General features: G+C 43.5%; 1 long non-coding RNA gene across 1 annotated transcript in view; it reads right to left on the minus strand.

Moving 5' to 3' along the window:
• Positions 1-13,171, minus strand: part of 1700112H15Rik (RIKEN cDNA 1700112H15 gene) — a 29,851-nt gene extending 16,680 nt beyond the window's left edge. Inside the window, exons 1-2 of the long non-coding RNA NR_040472.1 lie at positions 13,093-13,171; positions 9,849-9,893 (exon numbers count right to left, since the gene is read on the minus strand). This is a non-coding gene — a long non-coding RNA (RIKEN cDNA 1700112H15 gene). The remainder of the gene's footprint in view (positions 1-9,848; positions 9,894-13,092) is intronic.
• Positions 13,172-23,080: the final 9,909 nt, after the last annotated feature.

Genomic DNA, 23,080 nt, shown 5'->3' on the forward strand with positions numbered 1-23,080 from the left:
TCTCAGCCTCCTGACTGCAGTGTGGCCTCACACCCCTGCTACTGTGACGTCCCCACCATCATGATAGACTGAACGTTCAAACTGTGAACCAAAATAAACCCTGCCTTCCTCTGAATCGATTGTGTCAGAGGGTTTTTACTATAAAACAACACAAGTCACTAAGACAGTTGGGAATAGCGAAATACACCAGAGTCCATGCTACTCTGGAAGCTGAGGCAGGAGGATGACTTGAGCTCAGGCATTCAGGTCACTCTGGACAACCCAGTAAAACCCATCTCAAAATTAAAAAAAAAAAAAAAAAGGAAAGAAAAGAAACAAAACAATCAAAAAAACCTTTTAAAACACAAGCTGCTTTAAAGTAAAACTATAAACCCTATAAGGCAAATTTCTAGAAAGAATAAAATCTAATTTCTTATTGTTTTCACCCTAAATGAGTGGATAAAGCCATGCTCACTTTGAGTTTAGACATCCAGAGAAGCAAATCTAAATGTTTATGAATCCAAACCAATAGCTTTCATGATGGAAAAAATACACTCCCTCTCTCACGTGTGTCTATGACTGTGTGAAGTGCTCTCCCTGGGGGAACAAGACAATAACCACCGGTATTTATCACCTTTTCTAGGTTCTTAAGAGCCTTAAAATTTGATCTCAGAGAATGTTAGAGTAACATAAACTTTTTTTGTGTAAGGTAGAAAAAAAAAAACTAAAGTAAAATAAATTACTGCCACACGATGTTACTCAATTTCCAGGTGATTTGACAGCTAATCCCAGGGTAATATCTAACTAGCTGAAACTTGGCAGTGTGAGGAGGTTTTGGCAGCCATAACTGTGCAGCAGGCTATCGTTTAACACAGGTAACTATACACCAGGCATGATCAGTCATTATCTTAGAACCTGACACTAACACATTAAACGATACCTCTGAAGCCATAAGTACAACTCAGCTTCTATAATATTTTGTAGCAAAGTGAAAATTAAAAGTTCAAAACTCTGTAAAAGTTCTAGCATGACAGCAAAGTGGTATGTGTTAAATAGAGTAACAGTACTGTGGTCCACATTACCAATGAGGGTGAGAGGGGCTAGCTTCCTCACTCCAGCTGGTACCTCTAAGAACACATGGTATAGCCTTGCATACCCCAGGCAGAGCAGCCAGTGAGGCACTCAGAGGTCTGACTGTGACTCTGAAGCCCAGAGGTGACCAACCATGGGCAAGTCACTTAAATTATTCGTTTCTAATTTGTTTTGGAGGGAGATCAAACTCGGGGCTTCACTTGTGCAAGCCATGGGCTCAATCACTGAGGCCCTTGGTCTGTCTTCTCAACTCAGAATTCTTTTCAGCTTGCATAAAGAACAATGACAGTAGCAGTAATGGTTGCTCTTGGTGGACGGAAAGACTCCGTGTCTGAGAAAATGCTCACCACCAACTAATTTCTGTAGTGGTCATAGGTGTCAGAGATTGTCTTTTGTTTTCCTTCTCATCCCGTGTGTGTGTGCTTGCGTGCATGCGTGCTTGGGTGTGTGTTGTGTGAGTGTGTGACACATGTGTTATAGCATGCATGTGAAGGACAGTGTAACCTTAGGTGTCAATTCTCACACCCTCTACCTGGGACTCTCGTGCACTGATGCACACACCAGGCTTAGCTGGCCCAGAGTTTCCATGGGCTTTCCTGTCCCTGCCTCCTGTCTTGCATCAGAGCACTGAGATGTCAGACATGTTCTATCACATCCCTCTTCACATGGTTTCTGGGGATCTGAACTCAGGTCTCATGCTTGCTTGGCAAGCACTTTACCTGCTCTGATGCCTGGAGTCCTGCTAATTTATACAGAAAAATAACAAGTTCATCAAATTTAATCTGTGCCACATGGCATAACCAATGAACACTGCCAGCTACCAGCCTATTCTTACTTGGGTAAGCTGCACGGCCTGGAGGTCAGGTGATCGTCATGTGACAATATAGCCACACTTTATGGATGACTGTGAAGAGTCACAAAGTGTCGAAGGGCTTGGAGATGACCAACATCTGCGTCACTAAGCATTATGAATCACTCCTTAGCTACTTCAACTATAAAACAAACCTTACGAGCTCTGTAAAAAAAAATGTACTTATGTAATAAATTGATGTAGTTAATATCAGCACTCAGTCACTCTCTCTGTTCTAATCAATCACTTCTGGACATAAGTTATTATTGAGTTTTTATTATTTAGTGTTTTATAATCTGTGATGTAATTTTTTTTCAAGTTGCAGAATCTTAGTGTTTTCTGATCTGAACTGTATAATTAAATGCTAAAGTGAATCCCAATGTCCAGGTTGCAGTGTGAGAGAGAATTTCTCACGGTCTACACGCTGAGTCCCTGAGGCTGGCTGCTAAGCTGAGCCGACTTCTCACCGGTGGAATGAATTTACATGCTGGATCGATGATCTGTACCTATCTGGCTTGTGCAGTGAACGACATCCAATTTTCAAAAATGTTTTAAATTATTTATTTTTATTTGGTCATGTGTGCGTGTGCTCCCTACTCATACGTAACAGCCTCTCCTGCATGTCTGGTGTGCATGGATACCATACAAGGGTGCCAGATCTCTGGAGCAGAAATTACAGACAGTTGTTAGCTTCTAAGCAGGTGCTGGAACCAAACCCAGGTCCTCTACAAGTGGAAAAAGTCTTTCTAACCACTGAGCGTTCTCTTCAGTGCCCCAACTTCTAACTTCTTTCATTTTCTTTTTGGTTTCTTGTTTGTTTGGTTTTGTTTTTTTTTGTTTGTTTGTTTGTTTTGTTTTTTTTTGAAACAGTATTTCTCTGTATAGCCCTGGCTATCCTGGAACTCACATGGTAGATCAGACTGGTTTTGAGCTCAGAGATCTGCCTGCCTCTGCCTCCTGGTTGGTGTGATTAAAGGCATGTCCCCTGCTGCCGGTCAACTTTTAAATTTCAAATTATGATATATTAATATCACAGCTACTAAAAGGTTGTATATTTGACATTCTTTTCTATTAAATGTAGGGGGGAAAAAAAGCCCGTACTTGATTGCAGAATCTTCATGGTTTTTAATGGCAACAGAAACAGAGAGAGATGGCAGCTGGGCTTGAGGTCCCAAGTGGAGTTTAATGTGGCTACGGGGGGTGGGGGTGGGGGGGACATACACTATGTTTTAACTCACAAGATGGGAATGTATGCTATGACCATCACGAAGGGAAATTGTCAGCCTGATTAATGCCTAAGCACCAAGGTTGTGTTCCGAACTGCCATGCAGTAAAAGCAGCCAGTGGTAGCATCTCCCTCCCTCTAGCCACTGTATTTTAACAGCTGCCACTGCTTTTGATGGAGTTGGAGGCATAATGAATGTCATGTTGCAAAGTTTGGAAGCGCAAAGGCTACATTGGGCCTCTGCCGTTAAAACAGCAACAAACATCCACAACTCAATCTGTTTCAAGTTCAAGTGATCTTATAAACCAACCTGACTCTACTCCCCGGAGCCCATGATATCACTTGTTAGACCCCTCTCGTAAATCACTTGGTCAGGCTTAATCTCGGCTTGCACAATATTATTTAGCACCTCATACGTCCTGCTCCCTCTCTAGAGCCATTCATTCATTAGGCATCGTCGCATCTGCGACGTCAGGGCTCCGCTCAGATCCTCATTTTTCACACGGAGAAAGGAAACAGAAAAGACATCTTTGCAGACACGGGTTCAATTTGTGTGTCTTATGCTTGGTACTCGGCTCTGTCGCTGTGCTAAAGATATTCTCTAAATCTTTTTCATGCTATAAAAATAATGAGAGGACAGGCAGGGGCTTTGTGCAGAGAACATGGAGAAATAAAGGGGAGGACACAGAGAACTGGGTACTCCACGAACCAAGACCCTGCTGGCCGTGGCAGGCACCAGCACCAGTGGCTTTGATAAGAGATCAATGCAGTTGGACAGGACACAGGCAGCTCACTGAGCAGCCACTGAAACCATTAGGAACTACAGATGACTCTCTCTCTCTCTCTCTCTCTCTCTCTCTCTCTCTCTCTCTCTGCCTTGAGTGTGGGCACATGTGTGAGGGTCGAAGGAAAACTTCAGGCACCAGGAGTCATCTTTTATGTTATATGAATTGGGGAGTCTCTTACTGTCTGCTGCTGTGTACCCTGGGTCCGCTGGCTTGGGAGCTGGGTTGCCCTGTCTCCACCTCCTGTCTTGCTATGGAAGTGTTGGCATTCCAGATGTGCATTCCCACATCAGCTTTACACGGGCATTGGAGATCCCAACTTGGGCCCTCACACTTGTGTGGGAAGCACTGTGTGCCCACTGGGCATCTCTTCAGCTGTGGTTTTACTTTTCACAAAAGACTTGACCTTTTCTGTTGCCTTCAAAGTCCAGGATGCAATTTCTTCCACAAAGCCTTCCTGCCTTTGAGCCTCTGATTCCCTGCCAAATCGCTCTATATTTGAGCAGCATCTTTCTTAACGCGCACAGATGACGTGGGGCTAACCTGTGACATGACCCTCTGGCCACCAATTCAGCCCTAAGTACTCAACACAAAACAGAGGAATATCCAACAACAAAGCAAGGTCAAAGAAAACTGCAGAGCCCCAAACCCAGGGATGGTTCACTAACACATGTAGGCAGTCGGTGTCATGGTGTTTTTATATATAGACCGATGACTAATTTTTAATTTAAAACCTTCATATATACGAGATGCCGTATTACTATGTACTAGACATACAAATAGCAAAGATTTCCTTACTATAGTCTTTTATTGGTAAAGTTAAACAGCCAGCAGGGGCATTAAAAAAGAATAAGAAAGATAAATAAAAAGAGAGTCTGGGAGATGACTCAGTGGTTAAGAGCACTTTCTCCAGAGGACCTGAGTTTGGTTCTTGGCACCCATACCATGTAACTCACAACTGCCTATAATTCCTGAGGGGCCTAACTTCTTCTAGTCTCTGGACACACACACACACACACACACACACAAACAAACAAACAATTTTCTTACACTGACAGATACATGCACCTAAAATAAAAATGAAAGATTAAAATGAGGGTTCTAGTTATTGTTCTCCACACAACTGCTTTGGTGGTAGCTGGTGTTCCGTGCTATCCCATTGGAAATAATGCTTCATCGTCTTTGAAAATTCACCCCTCTAGCCTCCTATGCCGCAATCATCAGTTCACTGAGATTTTCCCCCAAGTCAGTGCCTCTGCAAGAAGCAGACCTCCTTCCACCGTCCCTGCGTAATCTTAATTCAATTATTTCTCACCCAGGACTTCAAGAACTTTCTAACATTCTAACCCCAGTGCAATCCACACTGTTGGTGACCTGCAATTTGGATGGATACCTCGTCAAATCTACCCACCCTGAAGACCCCTTTATCTCAGGCAACATCTCCTCACAATCACCCTGCATTCTTCTACATCCATGTTTTTTTGCTTTCTCCTATCATGCCCTGTCAGATGCAGCACCATCCTTCAAGATCCATTTCCAGTACCATCTTCCCTGAAGTTGCCCTGCCCTTTCCAGCCAGAAGGGTGTATCCAGCCTCCAGCTTCCTTGGACCAAACTGTCTGTCATTCGTCATTTTCCACTGTGCCCTCACAAGGGCCTATCATGGTGAGTGCCTGGATCTTAGCTGTGGGAACACCTGGTCTGAGCATTCACATAGAGAAATACCAGTTGTGGGTCAGGGGAAGTGCCCCTTATGGGCATCTGCTAGCCAGAGGTGAATAAAACGAGCTTCTGTTTGGCTGACACCTGTTCGTTCCATACAAGAATACTGCTTTCAAAATAATAAGAACTCAGAGGAGACCCCATGCTTTCTTAAGAGAACTCTCACCCATGAAGATACCATTTCATGGCTCAAAAGCAGTCCTAGAAAATCCACTAGAACAATTACCTAACCAGATGATTAAGTTATCGGCTATTGCTTAAAGCAGTGTTTTGGACCACATACTTTATGTTCAGGGTTCACAAGAAACAGAGATCATGTAATGGTATTGTTTAACTGCATCCTCCCTAACTCCTCGCTCCATCTTACATGTATTGGTTGTGTATTGTGAGCTGAAAGCTGTGTCCAGTTTTGGTTTTTTTGGTTTTTTTTTTTTCCTTTTACTTCTTTAGTATTAATGTGGCCTCGGAATGTGGGAAGTAAACTCTGGTGCCCAGAGGCCCCTAAATGAGGCTCTGACTACTAACTCCCAGCTGTGTCTGTCACCTCTTTCCATACAGTGTCTTTGTCTACTTAGCAAGATTTGAGGGAGGAGGAGTCTGGTCCATTTATGCATAGCTGCAAACCAGTACTCAGGGCACTTAAGTTCTGGTTTGCAGCTATGCATAAATGGATACATTCATGAGGGTTATGAGTCTGACAGCATCATAAGCTACACATGAGACCAGGTAACAAGTATATACATTATATACACAAAGGGGGTTTCAACTTGTTGAACATACACCAAAGGTCCACTATAGTTAAATACAGTTACTGAAATGCTGTATTTGGGAACAATTACCAGGATCACCATAAGCATAGCTGGAGTAAGTCAATGAAAGTATTTTGAAGTGGTATGTATCACAAAGAATAATACAATAAATGGAAAATAAGAGGGTTACACTACATATTATATGGAATATTTACCATTCATATTTGAACTTATTCAGCACCTGGCTCAAGAACTAGAATATTAACAGCAAAAATAAATAAAGAGACAGAAAAGAAATAAGTAAAAGGAAGGGAGGGAGGGAGGGAGGGAGGGAGGGAAGAAGGAAAGAAGGAAAGAAGGAAAGAAGGAAGGATAGCAATTCTTTTAACTTCTAACAAAAAAAAAATCTGTAAATATTTTAAAGACTCCCAACTTGTTGGTTAAGTTTGGGGACAATTTCATCTTCAAGTAATATCAATAAGGAATAATTTATAGCCTTAAATTCATTTTCAGAATATAGTAACAGTAAATATAATATATAATATGGCCTCCCAAGTCAAAGAGTATCAGGAGTGAGCATGTCTTGGTATCTCTCCAATGATTCTGACAGATATACTTAGCTTGCCTTTCTGCTTCAAAGGACCAGAGCAGGATGTGAGCAATGGCTTTCAAGTGGATGCAGTTGAGTTCTTTAACAGGTGGGGAAGGGGATGACTTAGAAAGAATGATGACTTCATCTTCTGCTGTCAGCCAGGATGGATGCTGAAACTGGGGATGATCAGAGCCAGCGAGACAGGGGACTGAACTGTGTCTATAACACAGGTGTGAGAGGATAGAGGCTAATATTAAGCTAGTGACTGTGGAAAATGGGAGAGAAGGGCTGCTCAGAGAGACATTGCGGGCACATAATAAATTCCAGAGGCTATATTGGTAGATGCCAGAAGACACGGTTTCCTAGAATTAAATCCCAACACTCATAAACTCTGGTATGTTCCCTTAGCCCACAAAGCAGAAATCAATCTCTCTGTGTATGTGTGTCTCTCTCTGGGTATGTCTCTCTGTCTCTATATCTGTCTGTGTCTGCCTTTCTGGCTCTGTCTTTCTCTGTCTATCTCTGTCTCTGTTTCTCTCTCCCTCCTTCTCTCCCTTATTTCTTCCCTCCTGCTTTGTGTGTGTGTGCGTGTGTGCATGTGTGTGTGTTGTATATCTGGTATTTCTTCTCCCCAAGAAACCAAAGCCATAGTATGATACCAACAGCTTTATATCAAATACACACAGAACCATCTCCACTAACAGAGAAGTTTTAAAAATGTACTTTTTAAGTTTTTGTAGCTTTTAGGTAGAATCCAAAGTATAAGGCAGAATATTCTGGAATCTTTATTCCAATACGAGACACAGGGTACCTTGTTTCCATCAGGAGTGTATAAAATTAAAATCAGAGGGACTACCCATGTTGGTTTTTGGACAGTGGAAAAGCTTCACACCACACGCATGCCATTCCTAACCTACAAAACGCAGCCATGCAGTCCTGTGGGTCTCTGCCCAGAAGCTAGTGCCAAGACATGCAGTGAACAGGAGGCTGAGAAGAGGATGAGACCACTAGACATATTTCCACATGTGAACCAGGCCAAGCTTTCCAGTGAGACCTCCAGAGGCAAACAGCTGGCTTGGTACCCACACACCATGCCACCTACAATAGCCCCAGTAGGATTTCTTCCCATAAATGTGTTCGTTGGCTTCTGTTCATGTTTACTGAAGGAAAGCAGCATTGCCCGAGTAATGAAAGGGACTCCAGTAAACTCAGCGAGCAGACATACAGAACAGCAGGTCAGGACCCACTGAACAGAAGCTGGGTTCCAAAAGGAAAGCAAATCGTCAAGGATTTGATTAGCAATGGGGGGGTAAGATCAACTGCCTCATTTCTAAACCCTGACAAGAAATGAAATCTGGGAGATGCAGGGATGGCCCGGGCTGCAAGGATAGACCGGGCTTCAAGGATGGATCGGGCTGCAGGGATGGATCGGGCTACAGGGATAGACTGGGCTGCAGGGATGGCTCGGCAGTTGTGAGCATCTGCTACTCTTGCAGAGGACCTGAGGTCATCACCCAGCATCCATATCTGGCCACTCAGGATCACCTATAATTCTAGCACCAGGGATCCAGCATGCTCTTCTGGCCTCCGCCAGCCCCCACACTCATTTGTACATGCATGCATATGGATACACACATGAATAAATCCTTTGTAAAATAAAAATAGCACTTATCATTACCACCATGGCTTCAAACGAAAACATTGTTATTCTCTCCAATTCTTTCATTAGTAACTCATGACCCAAATCTGTAAGTCAGACAGACAGAGAATAGATAGATAGATAGATAGATAGATAGATAGATAGATAGATAGATAGGCAAACAGACAGATACATAGATAGATACATAGAAACATAGATACATAGATAGGACATAGGTACATAATACATACATACATAAATTGGTAACCCTTAAAACTAAAGGCTCACAAATTTGGATGCTTATAGGTATGTGTGCTTTGTGAAGAACACCTATGTATGATAGCATATGTGTATGGTAGCATATTGTGGCAGCATATGTAGGATAGTGTATTGTAACCACATATGTATGTGGCAGTATGTGAGTATGCATGTGATAGCATGTTTGTAAGTGTGTGTAACAGCATGCATATGGCAGTGTGTGGATGACAGTACGTGTGTGTAACTGTATATGACAGAGTATGTAAATGGCAGCATATGTGTGAGGACCTGCACATCTGACTCTGCATGCATAGCAGGGAATGCATGTAATGTGTATGAGATGGTGTGTGTGTTTGTATGAGTATGTGCGTGTAAATATGTTATCACTGATCAACAAGCTAGCTGCCTTGAGGTGTGTCCTCTTTAGCCTCAGCTGTCAATTTGATGTGTCCTAGAAGCATCTAAGAGAGTCTCAGCTTGGGGATTGCCCAAGTAAGATTGGCCTGTGGCCATATGTGAGAAGAATCACCTTACTTGTTGATTAATATGGAAGGGTTCATCCCACTGTGGGCAGCACCATTACCCTGGCAGGCATCCTGTGCTATATAAGAAGACAGCTGACCATGAACCTGGAGACAAGCCAGTGAGCACAGCATTCTCCATGGTCCTACATCAGTCCCTGTGTGTGTGTGTGTGTGTGTGTGTGTGTGTGTGTGTGTGATTGTATTTGGGTTAAATTTTTTAATTTTTTTAGATTTGTACCCCATTTGTTTGTGCCCTGCAAACTTGATGACCCAGGACAGGAGGGATACTCAGCCGGGGGTGGGTGGGTGGGAGGGGGCTCCACCCTCTCAGAGGAGAAGGGGAGGAAGTGGAGAAGGGACTGTGTGAGGAAGGGAGGGGTGCGGGGAGCAGTGGTCAGGAAGTAAAGTGAATAATAAAAAACTGGATACAGACCTGCTTGGATTCTTGCCTCGATGTTCTTCAGTGCTGGACTGTGACCTGGAAGCAGAAACCAAATAAACCTTCTTCTCCACTAAGTTGCTTTTGGTTCGGTGTTTAAGCCAGAAACAGAAAAGCAAACCAGGCCAGGGTGGATTCTATTCCTCTGTGCATCTGACTCTGAGCTTGGCCACATCATTCCCCAGCTGATGGAACCTGAGCAGATGTGAGTGACATGTGCTAGCATCGTCCATGAGCACATGAGACTGGGTCAGCAGATCACTTGGGCTCATGGCTCTCTGTGAGGAGATCATGACAATGTTATCCCAGACCCAGGCCAAAGGCGCATGGAGGACGTTCGACACTAGATCTGTAGTAGAAGTCAAGAAATACAAGTGAAAAAACAGAAGAGGAAAAAGCCTCAATGCACTGTTATTACCATCTCAGAGAGATGAGAAAGCAAGGTTGTGCTCATTTAAGAGAGAGAGAGAGTATAAAACAAGAAAATTTGAAGATTTGAAAAGCTGCTTATCAGAGTAGGGACATAACATTCAAATAGAGAATGAGATAATAAGTGACAATGCTTCACACCAGAAGATAGACAAAAACACACCTAAGAGATAAGACAGCGAATAATTAACTTGAGAGGACCAGTGTGCTGTTGGTAGGACTTCCAAGGAGAACAAGGTAACTGAAATAATCAGAATAAAACAAAACCAACCAAACAGCAAAGCCTGCTATCTGTCAGCAAACCCAAATTGCTGCATTTTGAATGAGGCAGAGGGGCAGAGCCCAGGACAGACTTACAAGCAGCTCTCAGTGTTTCTCAGAGGGCAGCTTTGGCCACACGGGTAGGTCTACCTACTTCTGTAAGACTGACCCCAGTGAGACCAAGAGTTAATTTTTAATGTCCCTTCAAGGAAAATTAAGTTTTTTTTAATCCATTCATTCCTAAGAATGTGAGTTTGTTTTGCCCTCCAGTCTCAAGATTTTCTTCCTGTCTTCCATTTTTTGTTAGTATAACCATTTGAGTGTGTGTAGATAAGCACATATATGCATGTGTATAATATATGTTATACAATATATTACACACTATATAATATACAATATTATACGTAAAACATGAGAAAACCACAACCATGGTCACTCTAACAGCTTCCTTCTCTTCTGCATTTATCCTCTAGTGTCCCTGTCACCCTGTTTTCCCATGGGGATATAAGATGGCCATTTCCAGAAGAACCATTCCCAACCATCAGCAAGATTCCCTAAACCCACAGACCATGGCTCCTGTCCCTTTTCTAGCATGTTTGAAGAGCTATTTTGTCACTAGATAGAGGACTTCTAGCACCTCTCCTACCTATAGCGAAATTAAACCAAGGTGCTGGGCATTTGTTCTCAAGAGTATTTCACTAGGATATACATGAACACACAAAGAACTCGGTCCAAATCCTGACACTTTGAAAAGTTACAGAAAACCTAAATAAAGGCTTCTTTCAAAACACAGTTTTGTCAATCATTTAGAATATGAGCTTCATTTTTCTAGGCTTATTTTCTTACAAAATGATTTTATCATGTAGAGTTTTCCAACCAGTGGATTTGTTACAGCCTGTGAACTAAGAGAGAGAAACATACAGACAGACAGACAGAGATCCATGAATCTAATTTCTTTCCTTTTGTTTCTTCTTTGAGCTTGACTACTACGCAAACTGCAAGCAGCCTGAAGAAATTTTCTGCAGCTGGCAAAACCATGCCTCTGCTAGAGCACAAGGAAAATCATAATCAGCTGCCTCGAACAGTCTGCACTAGTCCTGTATCCCACACCTGGGATTAAAAAGAAAGCACGTTCTTATAATATTTCTGGGATTTTTTTTAAAGAAGCCTAAGTTTCAGAATTGTCCCTACAGTCACGTGTTAAGGATGTTACTCAGTAGAAGACACATGCACATGCCATCCACGTACAAGACCTTGAGCTCAATACTTGGATTCACACATATACAAACACAGACACACACAAAGACAGAGACAGACAGACAGACAGACAGACAGACAGACAGAGATTATTTAACTTTACCTCCCAGCTACACCATGTGGTTTTTGAGAATGGATGCATTGTCTTATACTCCACTCTATTCAAAATCATCTGAGCCCCACTCAAATGATGGCAAAGCAATCTGAACCTCACCCACACACTTGTCCTTCGTTTCAGGTCTAGACAGCTATCTCTGGACTGAAGTTCACAGACGGGCTATCACAGAGTCTCTTGGTGGCAAGAAGATCTCTTCTTCATGGAATTACCCAGTACTATTAAAGCCAAAATACATGTTAAAATAACAGGCTGAAGTAGCTGAGGAGATATTTCCATCAATCCCAGCACACAGGAGGCAAAGACAGAGGGATCCCTGGAGTTTACCAGTCAGCCAGTCTTGCTAATGAGCAGGCATGCAAAAAGCAAGGTCTGGGGCAATTGAAGAAGACCCACAATGTCAGCCTCTAGCATGTTCATGCATGTAAACACATGTTTACATACCTGTAAACACACAAATGCATACATACACGCACAACAAGCATCTAAATAAATGCAGAAACCCTGGTTCTCCTCCCTTTCTTGCCAGTTTGTTCCTGGCTCTTCAGAGATGCTGGCTCCCTTTCCAGTAGTGACAGGGACTCTCGGGAACTTCTAGCCCAGCCCTGAGGACACAGGATGGCTCCAGAGGCACCACATGAAGCTAGAGGTTTGGAACAAATGTTAAGGCAAATATAATAGGAGAGATACTAACTGAGGCTGATGGAAGGCTACCCCAAAATCCTTCTCATAACCAAATCAGAAAACAATTTGCAGGTATTTAAAATGACAACCAACCGTACTCTCCCCCTAATCATTCAATCCAGGAAAGAAAATGTATAGTTACCCACAAGCAAAGAGGACTGTCGGCTTATGTAGGAAAAGATGAGGCCTGGATTGCCTGTTGCCTGGGCCCCAAAATGATGTCATCCTGAGGATGGCCAAGGTAACTGAGATCCTGAACTTGAAGAGAGGCTACAGTGTATGATTTTTCTCCCAGACCCACACCAAAGCCCAAATAATTTGAGGAAAGTAGGTAGCCATCTCCTTAAGTGTGTTTTCGGGAACTCACGATAGGAACCTGGCAGCAAATGTGTCCTCGCTCCTGGTATGGCTCCAGCCTTTCACCCATTAGAATACACCCTTGTACTCCCAGAGCCTGTGGTCCAAAGGTTCCTATTTCTGGGGTGCTCCTACCCCACTGTGTGCTTCTGTTCCACAGCACTTCACGTGAAAGACCTGGATGCTAAGTGTTCAGGGCATGAAAAGGGAAGGGGAAGAGCTCTGGCAGGAAGGGGCGGAGCTCTGGCAGGAAGGGGCGGGGAAAAGGCAGGGTGAGGACAGGGGCTCAGAGATGGACTCTCTGAACCAGGGTGTTTTGCCTAACCTGGATCATACCCTGCATTGTACCCATTCTGCAGATGAGAGAAATGAAGCAACGGATGAGCAGGCAACTTTCCCCAGGTCTCAGAGCCAGCAAGGATGAATCCTGATGGTAGAGCGACAGATTCCGTTCTCTTTGCCTCTTAGTACAATTCAAAGAAAAACAAGTCATCTACTCTTCAGAGCAATGAGGATGTAAAGCACACAGCCTTCCAATCAAAAGCACCCAGTAAATAGCATCTAAAGTTACTGCAATTGATAATATAGCCCTATTGCTGACTCCATGGGCTGCAGAAGCCATTTAACTCTATCCCAGGTTAGACCTGCACAGAAACTCCCCAAGACCTAGCTCTCCCTGGAAAGCTCCCTTGTTTCCTATGCTTTCCCAAGCTACCTCATTTTCATTCTCAGATGATGGAAATAAATAGAATGCTACACTGGGGACGGGGTATACCCAAAATATGGAAGAAAAGGAACCGTCATCGTCAGCATTCAGGAACTAGGGGATTCACTTTGTTTCCTCTGAGAATTCACTTTTCTCTTCCGCCAAGTCTTGTGCTGAGAGTGGAGTTACTCACAGGGAGTGTGCTGGCAAATTCAACTTTCCTACAGGAAACGTGACACTTGTGACAAAGGTCTTGTGAAATCCACACTAGAGTTCTCACTCATGACTGCTGCTGGCTTGTGACCAAGGGAAGCCCCAGCCTCTCAGGGGTCTTCGGAGCTGCTGGGAAGGCAGACAATCTTCCGGGCCATCAGTGACTCCTCTTTGTTAGCCCTAAGCCAGTCTACAGAAACGAAGATGACAGATGCCTAACTGCTCATAAGCCTGGATATAGTACATTTAGATGAGAAGCCCTCAAATGTCCCATGTGTGCACAGTCATTAAAATAAAGTAGGGACCCGTGAGATGGCTCAGTGGGGAAAGGAATGTGCTTCCAAGTCTAAAGACCTGAGTTCAATTCCTGGAACCCACATGGAGGAAGGAGAAAACCAACTGTCCTCTGCCCTCTGCTAATGCACTGTGACGCACACACACTCACACACACTCACACACACACATCCATACCAAATACACATACACACACACACACACCACCACTACCACCACATACACACACACATCCATACCACATACACACACACCATACCACATATACATACACACACACACATCCATACCACATACACATACACATGCACACACTCATCCATAACACACACACACACACCATACCACATACACATACCCACACACACAGTGTAAAAAATATGTGTTTTTAAGTAAAAATCAATTGTGATGTTTTTAGGGTGGGGTCTATTTATATGTAGGATCAACATTTATCTTTCACAGTTCTGACACTTATACCCAAATTCCCTATGTAACTGGATAAATAGTTTTATGGAAGAAGACTACACATCTAATATTATGTTTTTAAATGAGACCAGCAACTTCCCCAAAACTCTGAAAACTAATAATGCACAATTGCACTGACAAGCAATATCACACTGGAAAATTTTTACATCTCCCAGTGTTCAATAACAATAAAAAACAAGTTGCAGAGTATTGCATGGGTCACATGCTGCTTGTTCAAATTGTACATTTATTTTTAGGATATTTATAGGACTACACTTCAAAAATACTAACAGTGGTGCTCTCTGGGTGTCAGATTCAAGTGTGACTTGTGTCTTCCTGCTTTTAGATGTGTAATATTTTGATCCACAGTGAACATGAATTTAATTTTAAAATGCAGATTTTTATAAAAAATTTAAATTTTCAAAATAATTTCAGTATGCATTTATAAATCTTAATTAATCTGTATTCTCCTCCCTGACATTTGTCGAGTTACTCAGAAGGCCTTGTCAGCGCTGACAAGCTGTGTTTAGAACCTGCACGTGATGAGCTGGGCAGATGGTCGCTGGGAGAAGCACTCCAAGAAGACTTCAGTGCAATCCCCAGCTGCCAAGGAAAAAGGGAAGGCAGGGGGATCCCGGGGACATGCTGAGAATCTCGGGGACATGCTGGGAATCCCAGGGACATGCTGGCCATCCATTCTAGCCCAACTGGTTAGCTCCAGGCTCGGTGATAGATCACACATCAAAAATAAAAATAAAGCAGAAGAAGGCTGAGGAAGATATTGCACACCTAATATTGACCTCTGCATACCTAACGTTACATTGACCCAACATTGACCACTGGCCTCCATACACACACACACACACACACACACACACACACACACACACACACATGCATACATGCAAACACACACCACACGCACATGCACACGCACACGCACACACATCTGTAGCCTAGGAATATCTTCCATAGAAAGTCAGATCACCTTTCTGAGCCACAGATCCTGGAGCCACAAATGTTAAACACACATGAGCATCAAAGAGATCAGGCTGTTTCTTTAACAGGCAAAGAGGGAGAAGATGGTAGACAACTGGGTAACTGAGGAGAGACGTAAGCCCCTCTGTAGAGATGACAGCAAGCCCTCTGCTTCAGCAAGGGGACGCTGCCATCTGACCATGCCAAACCCTGATGCTCTGCAGCCAAAGAAATTAGAGAGCAAGATTCTCACTTCATACCTCACACAGCTTTGCCTTGAAAGATGCCTCAAGGAGCTTACAAAGTCTTCTATGATTCGTTGTTAAAAGTAAACACATGACTGAATCAAAAATGCCGAGCTGCCCAGAGTTTAGCTTGCTGCTGAATGTTCTGACGATACGGAGGATTTGAAAAATGGATGTTTTGGAGGGTCTTCAGGTACAGAAAGTGTCTACTCTCCAGCTGTCAATCTTCAAAACTAAAATATGTGATGCCCAAGAAAACTTGAATAAACAATAGTTTTAGTGTGAGTTTGGGCCAAATAACACATGGGATACACTTTTACACACAGAGACACACAGAAGCACACGCACACGGGGGTCGGGGGAAGAGATCAGATTGTTTGTTCTATGCACACAACCCTAATCTTCAGAAAATATGGCTGACTAATCCACATTAACATTTCATCATATTATCTCATGAGAGTCAGACTATGCACAGACTGAGGAGGATAGGCTGGGGGTGGGGGGCAGGTAGGAAGGAGAGATATGTAGGGGAGGATAGACGGGGGGTTGGGGGGATAGATACAGGTTTGGGAAGCCTGGGCCTGAGCATGTGGACCTCATGGAGCTAGAGGATTCCTTGCATAGGAAATGAAGCCATGGTCTCTAGAAAGCCCACTGCTCTCTTGTTAGAAAACTAGATCCTTCTAATGTTGCTTTTTTTAGTATTGGTCAAGCTAATATCACCCCAAAGTATAAAATGGAGAGACTTGGGAAGGTTCCAGAAGGCACTGTGCGTACGCGCATAGCCAAGGGATGTGCTAAATTCCCAGGATACACCGTGTGCATTCACACAGCCAAGGGACGTGCTAAATGGCAAAGGGTAAACCTCTAAGTGTCACTGCTGGGGTTGAAGTAAGTGTTGGTCTGCTACACGGAGCCTTTCCTCCGGCAGGGATTTCAGCACCTCATCTAAGCAGCTTGTACCTTACAAAATTGTTTTCCAGAAAAGGAAAAGGGGCACTGAAAAATAAAATAATACTCTAAAAAAAATTTAATGAAAAAGAGACACGTGCTGATAGCTGGATCCATGTGACACCAGATGAATGAGAAATGGGGAAAGAGCCCATCCTCCTCCAGATGTTCTGCCAAGGCTTCAGAGAGCTCGCTTTGACTTCCCTACGCATGTTCAGCATACAAGGCAGGCTCTGACAAGCCACTGAGAAACACATCCTTTACCACTTTACCATAAAATAACTAACTAGGCTTGTGGGGTGTGTGTGTGTGTGTGTGTGTGTGTGTGTGTGTGTGTGTGCACATGAACGCACTCATGCACAGGTACCCACATATGTACAGTGTGTATGAATGTGTGCAGGCATGTAGAAGCCGTAAAGAGACCTCAGATATCATTTCTCCAGATACTGCCCAGTAAACTTAACAGACAAAATGGCAACCTTATTTACTAAGTTGTTCAGAAAGCAAAGGTGCTAAGGGCTTGACAGACGGTGCATTCAGGATCCTGCTTCCATGCTTGGGGGTCACATTGTCAATTAAATGCTGTAAATAAGGAAGGGAAGAGGACCCAGTCCTGTACCTGTCACCTCCCCAGTGTGCAGGCTCATAGCCAGTTCGCCTTCAGGTCAAGCTGGTGAGTTGAACTTCCCTTGGAGTTCCTGGAGACCCTGAAGAGCTACCAGTAGGGACAACTCGGGAATGGTCCTACATTCACTCTCAGGTTTGGCAACAGTGTCCTCACCATGTTCATCACCTCAGACACCCTACATGGCCTTGCCCCCATTTTCCTTAGTTTTTATTCAAAGAAGAATCAGCTAAAAGGGATGGGCAAAAATGTTGGGGTGAAGAAGGCACCCACCCTCCAAATGTCTATGTCAGTGGTGCTCTTTATTGTCCTGCCCTTGCCAGGAAGGGAGGTACCACAAAATGAAATCAGCTTCCCGCCATGTCTGGGGTGGCCAGAGGGAACCTTACCAAAAAAGTAGCGCTTGCGCACATACCACATGCCCACCCGCCACTTACTTCGCTTTACATCTCCTTGCTTTCAACTGGGCAGCAGCCACATCTGCCTCCCTTCTGCTTTCTCAGCCACTGCTGGTGGAGAACCAGTGGTGGGAGGTTGGCAGTGGCTCTGTTCAGTGGTTTCCAGAATTGTGAAGCCCAGACTCAGCTCTTTCCTTCTGTAGGAAAGGGCAAGAGTCTGCAGCTGGCCACTGAGATTGTCCCACAGTTAGGGACTATTGAGAGCACTGAGGATCTGTCTAAATAATGGATCTGGTTCTGTATGCTTGTGTGAATGTGCTCTGGTATGCGCATCCATTCCTAAGGCTGGCTGCAGGGATTATTAAGGCCATATACCTTAATGCCATATGCCTGGTATATCATGCCTTTCTAATATCAACTAATTTATTACGGATCACAGTTTCTGATATTGTCATTTGAATAGGCACTAATATTTCATCATACACACACACACACACAAACGGGGCTCTCTCATTCTGGTGGCCTCACACTGAAAGCCCCTACACACCTACTCATTGTGACCTACAGTCCCAGTTGTAAATCCAGGTCACAATGGGAGGTTATTATCTTCTGAAAGTGTTGTGATGTTTCCATGTAGAAACAAAGTCATCATTCTTCGAAATAGGTGCCTGACAGCATTCTTAAGAACTCAATTTATGAACTCAAGTCAAAACAAATGAATACATGTTCTCCTTTTTACTTCCTCTTTTGAACAATTTTATGACTGAAAAAAAAGAGACAGTTTACCACAGTGGAAAATACCTCATTTTTCCATTAAAAGCCACTCTTCTGCTTTACACAGCGATCCCATCCATCTGTCTGCCCATTCGCTTAAAAGGAGCCCTTCTGAGGAGATGCAGGCAAGGTCCTAGTCAAGAACTGGAAGACTGGAAGCTGGAAGACGATACCTCTTATCCCTGCATCCAATTCAGCAGTACGGGGTAGGGCGCAGTCAGAGAGGGAGAATCACTGCAGACCAGCCACTCGGACTCCCCTGCCACATCTGCACCCAAAGCACTAGGTAGGCCACGTGGAAGTCAGTGGGCCCAGACTCTGGAGCACCATTGGTTCACATACCACTTCATGTCACCCAAAAGAAAGACCACATAGCTTCAACACTTAGTCAAAACTTGGCTTTAAAAGAAGGAGAAAACAAAAAAAAAAACAAAACAACAAAAACAAATTCCTAGCCAGGCGTAGTGGCACACGCCTTTAATCCCAGCACTTGGGAGACAGAGGCAGGTGAATTTCTGAGTTCAAGGCCAGCCTGGTCCACAAAGTGAGTCCCAGGACAGCCAGGGCTACACAGAGAAACCCTGTCTTGAAAAACCAAAAACCAAAAAAATAAAAAATAAATAAAAATAAAATAAATAATAAAAAATCCTGGTGAAATGAGGACCAATGTTCAACTGGTTGGAAGTTGGAAACTTTAAAATAAAGCCAATGGCTTCCATCACTTCTAATTCTCTGCTTGAAGATGGGCTCCAAGTGTATAAAGGATTCATGTGAGCGTGCTGATAAGCATAGAGATGGAAGCAAATGGCCAGGAGCTTTGCTCTCTGGCTTATTTTGTTGTTTCCATCGAAGGGGAGGTGAGAAGCCAGGGATTCTTCCAGTCTGAGCCCCACTCACTAATTCTGCCCTCATTCTAAGATTTCCTTTACTCATAATAGGATTTACCCTTTTCGTTCATCTTTCCAGTAGGCTTGTATCATTCTAAGGCTTCCAATATCCCTTGTCATCCACAAATGGCAAAATGGTGTCATCCAAGCATAAGGACAGGGGACTCATCCTCAGTAGTTGAACTTTGACCATTGAAAAATGCCTTATGGGTAAAACGTACAGAGCCCAATGATCCTCTCTGCAGAGGTAAGAAGGAGAAGTGTGAGAAGTCTAAGTTATCTAACTAACAGGCATCAGAGGGGATTACTGGGAACTAGGAGTGTGGTTTGTTGGCACGGCTCTTTCAACGAGCATGACATACTGCACATGCCCATTACAGAAAAAACAATTGCCAAAACCACACACACACACACACACACACACATACACTCCCATCTAGGCACCACTTCCCACAAGAAACTAATTAAATCTCATCCCATCCATCCCTGTTAGAGGATGTGATACCAAACAGAAAAATCCACCTGAGAAGACAATATTTAAAATAAAAATTAAAACACACACACACACAACTTGGGGGCTTGCCTTCATGACTGATGATCACATAGTCCCCAGGGAACTTGGATTTGATAGAACATTTTTCCTTTTTTTTTTTTTCCAAATAAATCGCAACTCCTGAGATTATAGGACTATGACAGAAATACAATGGAATGGTGTTATTGCAAATATTTGGCAAGCTACTCGTGAAATCACATCCCATAAAATGTCACAACTGTGTAGAGTTGTGCCCAAGTCCTCTTGATGCATCCAAAAAGGTGTTCCCTCTGATCCTTAATGCTAACACTATAAATGGGTTTAAGGTATTTAATGAGGAAGCATTCAACTCAGTAGCTCCCATCTGTCCATGGCATGTATAGTATGTTAAAGCCCATATCCAACAAACTGCTGTGTGGTGCACCCCAAGTACCTGAAGAAAAGTCACTGCAGTGCCGACAAATGCCTTTGGTATCCTCAGACAATGTCTTCTCATTCCTACCATCATTGGACTCTTCCTGTGTTTGCCCTTGTGCCAACCCCTGTCACTGCCAGTGGTTGCAGGGACTACGCCTTGTGGACCATCATGTTTATAATGCAATTACCAGGTTCCAGACATAGTTGCATGGGTGTTAACCCAGGACATTGAGTTAAAGGGCAGTGCTGCTGGACCTGCCTTCTCTGAAGTACAAGGTGGTTGGAGTTTCCACATCAGGAGAGCATTTACCATTGCTGCCAGTTAAAAGCCCCAGAGTCACAGTCTGTGGCACCAACCAGATTCCTTCCACTGAACACCGTATCATTTCACCTCAGGCAGGCGCAACGGAGTGCATCTGAGAATGTGTAAGGCTCACACAAACTTTCCAAGCTGAAGTGTTTGGTGCAGTGAGGAGAATAGATGAGGAACAGTTTCCCATCCGTGAGGTGATGTCTGAGGTGATGGCAGCCTGCTCTATGAAGGGAAGGGAGTAGAGAGGAGACATTGGGCTCTTCACTCTTGATGTCACTGGTCCTAAGACTTGTGAAAATGAGGCTTGGTTCTTCCGTGTGAGATCCCGGGTGAGATGACATTGTGGAATTATCACAGTAAGAAGTAGAAGATGGTGGTGCAGTTTGAAAGAAACAAAGAAATAATAGACTGGAAAATAAAAGAAGTCACTTCTTAGTATAACAGTAGCTCAAGAGAAACTTAAGTTGGATGTTTCCAAGGCTAGATACTGGATAGAAATGGACAGACAGAATTCAAATAATGAAAAGTATCTTTGGAGAAAGTTTATCTCAGCATCCCTGTGTGAGATGATAAACAATTCTCCAGGAAAAATGAAATGAGCTGTGTCGGCGTCTGGGCTGTGAGGATGTGCAGCCATGGGAGCACTCAGTGTTTCCACTATTTGGGATGAAGTCATTGGCATGGCCTGGAATTCAGAATGTCTGCAATAAACTAAGATGCTCCCACAAAGTGAAGAGAAACCTAAGAATCACAAGCCCTGGAGGACCCCCCCCAAGAGCAAGAATCTGTGGCCTTGCTGACACCTTTGCTAGGGTCCAACTGGAAAGCCTTTCCAAGCTGTATTTCTTCAAAATACAAAATATACAATATAATACAATATAAAATCCCACTTCTTTCCAACTTTGCATTTCTCCTGGTTCAGCAAAAACTTGTCATAGCATGAAGATTATTAAAGCAATTTGTGCAGAATAGGTTTATTGGGGGAGTACCTCAGGAGAGGGGTGGGGAGGAAGAGGTAGTGGAAGGAGGAGAGAGAGGGGAGATGGGGAAAAGGGAAGAGGAAGAAGGAGAGAGAGGAAGGGGAAGGGAGAGAGAGATGGGAAGCAGAGGGAAGTACCCGTGATGCTAATTATGTATTTGTTTCAATGCTTCGTCTAAATGAACTTCCATTATTATCAACAGCAGCAGAGGGCATTGGATGCCCTGAACTGCAGATACAGATTGATATGAGCTACTGCATAGGTGTTAGAACTCTAAGCCATTGCAAGGGCAGCCAGCTTGTAACTATGGCACTGTCTCTGCAGCCCTAAAATTATTTTTTACAAAATCAAACAAATGTTCCTCGTCTCTTCTCTCTCTTCCTACCTCACTTCTTTTCCAGTTCTTTCCCTCCTCTTTCTCCCTCATATTCTTTCTTCCCTCCCCTCTTCTTCCCCCTCCTCTTCCTCTCCCCTCCATTTTCTGCTTCTTCCTCCTCCCCTTTCTACCTCTCTCCTTCCCCTTCTCCCTCTCTAAGAACGGATTACTAGGAAGGAAAGTCCTGTTGAGTTTGAACACCTCTTTTCTTAGAGATCAGCGCCCATGTCATCGATTGCCCCCACTTTCAATGTTTGATCTGAAGTTCCTTTAACACCACTGTTGAAAAGGAAGCAGGAAGAAGCAACCATGAAATACGATGAAGCCAGGCTGGAGACATGGCTCAGGGGTTAAGAGCACTTACTGCTCTTGCAAAGGACCCAGGTTCTGTTCTCAGCAACCACATCAGGCAGTTCACAGCTGCCTGTAACTCTAGAGCCAGGAGACATGATGCCCTCTTCTGACCTCTGTGGGTAGGCACATAATTCGTGTGCACGTGTGTGCATGCACACACACAATTAAAAATAAAAAATCAGTGGAAAGAATGAGAAAAATACGATAACACAAGAACCACTGAAACATTGAGAAGAAAAATAATATACCATCAGCAAAACGAGAGGGGAAATCTACTCTCTCTAAAATTTAATTTAAAAAAAATGAATTCCTTAAACTCATTCCTTAAGCTCTTTAAAATTCCTTCATAAGTTAAAACCACCTCATTCATCAAAGTTGTTATTTTATGCACAATTAAGTACTTTCAAAGATCTTGGGATTTCTATGGACCTTTCTCAAAGAATAACGCCACCCTGTGCAGAACTGATCACTCACAGAAACTTGGCAAACCACAGTGGGTAAAGTCAACTCGTGAACAGATAGGACTTAAGACATGGACTACGGAGGAAGAAATGGGACAAAACTTCAGAATGGTTCGTGACTATTCCTTTCGGGACAAAAATTCTCTTTAAAACA

This window comes from Mus musculus, chromosome 1, assembly GCF_000001635.26.
Source record: "Mus musculus strain C57BL/6J chromosome 1, GRCm38.p6 C57BL/6J".
NCBI classification, from domain to species: Eukaryota; Metazoa; Chordata; class Mammalia; order Rodentia; family Muridae; genus Mus; species Mus musculus.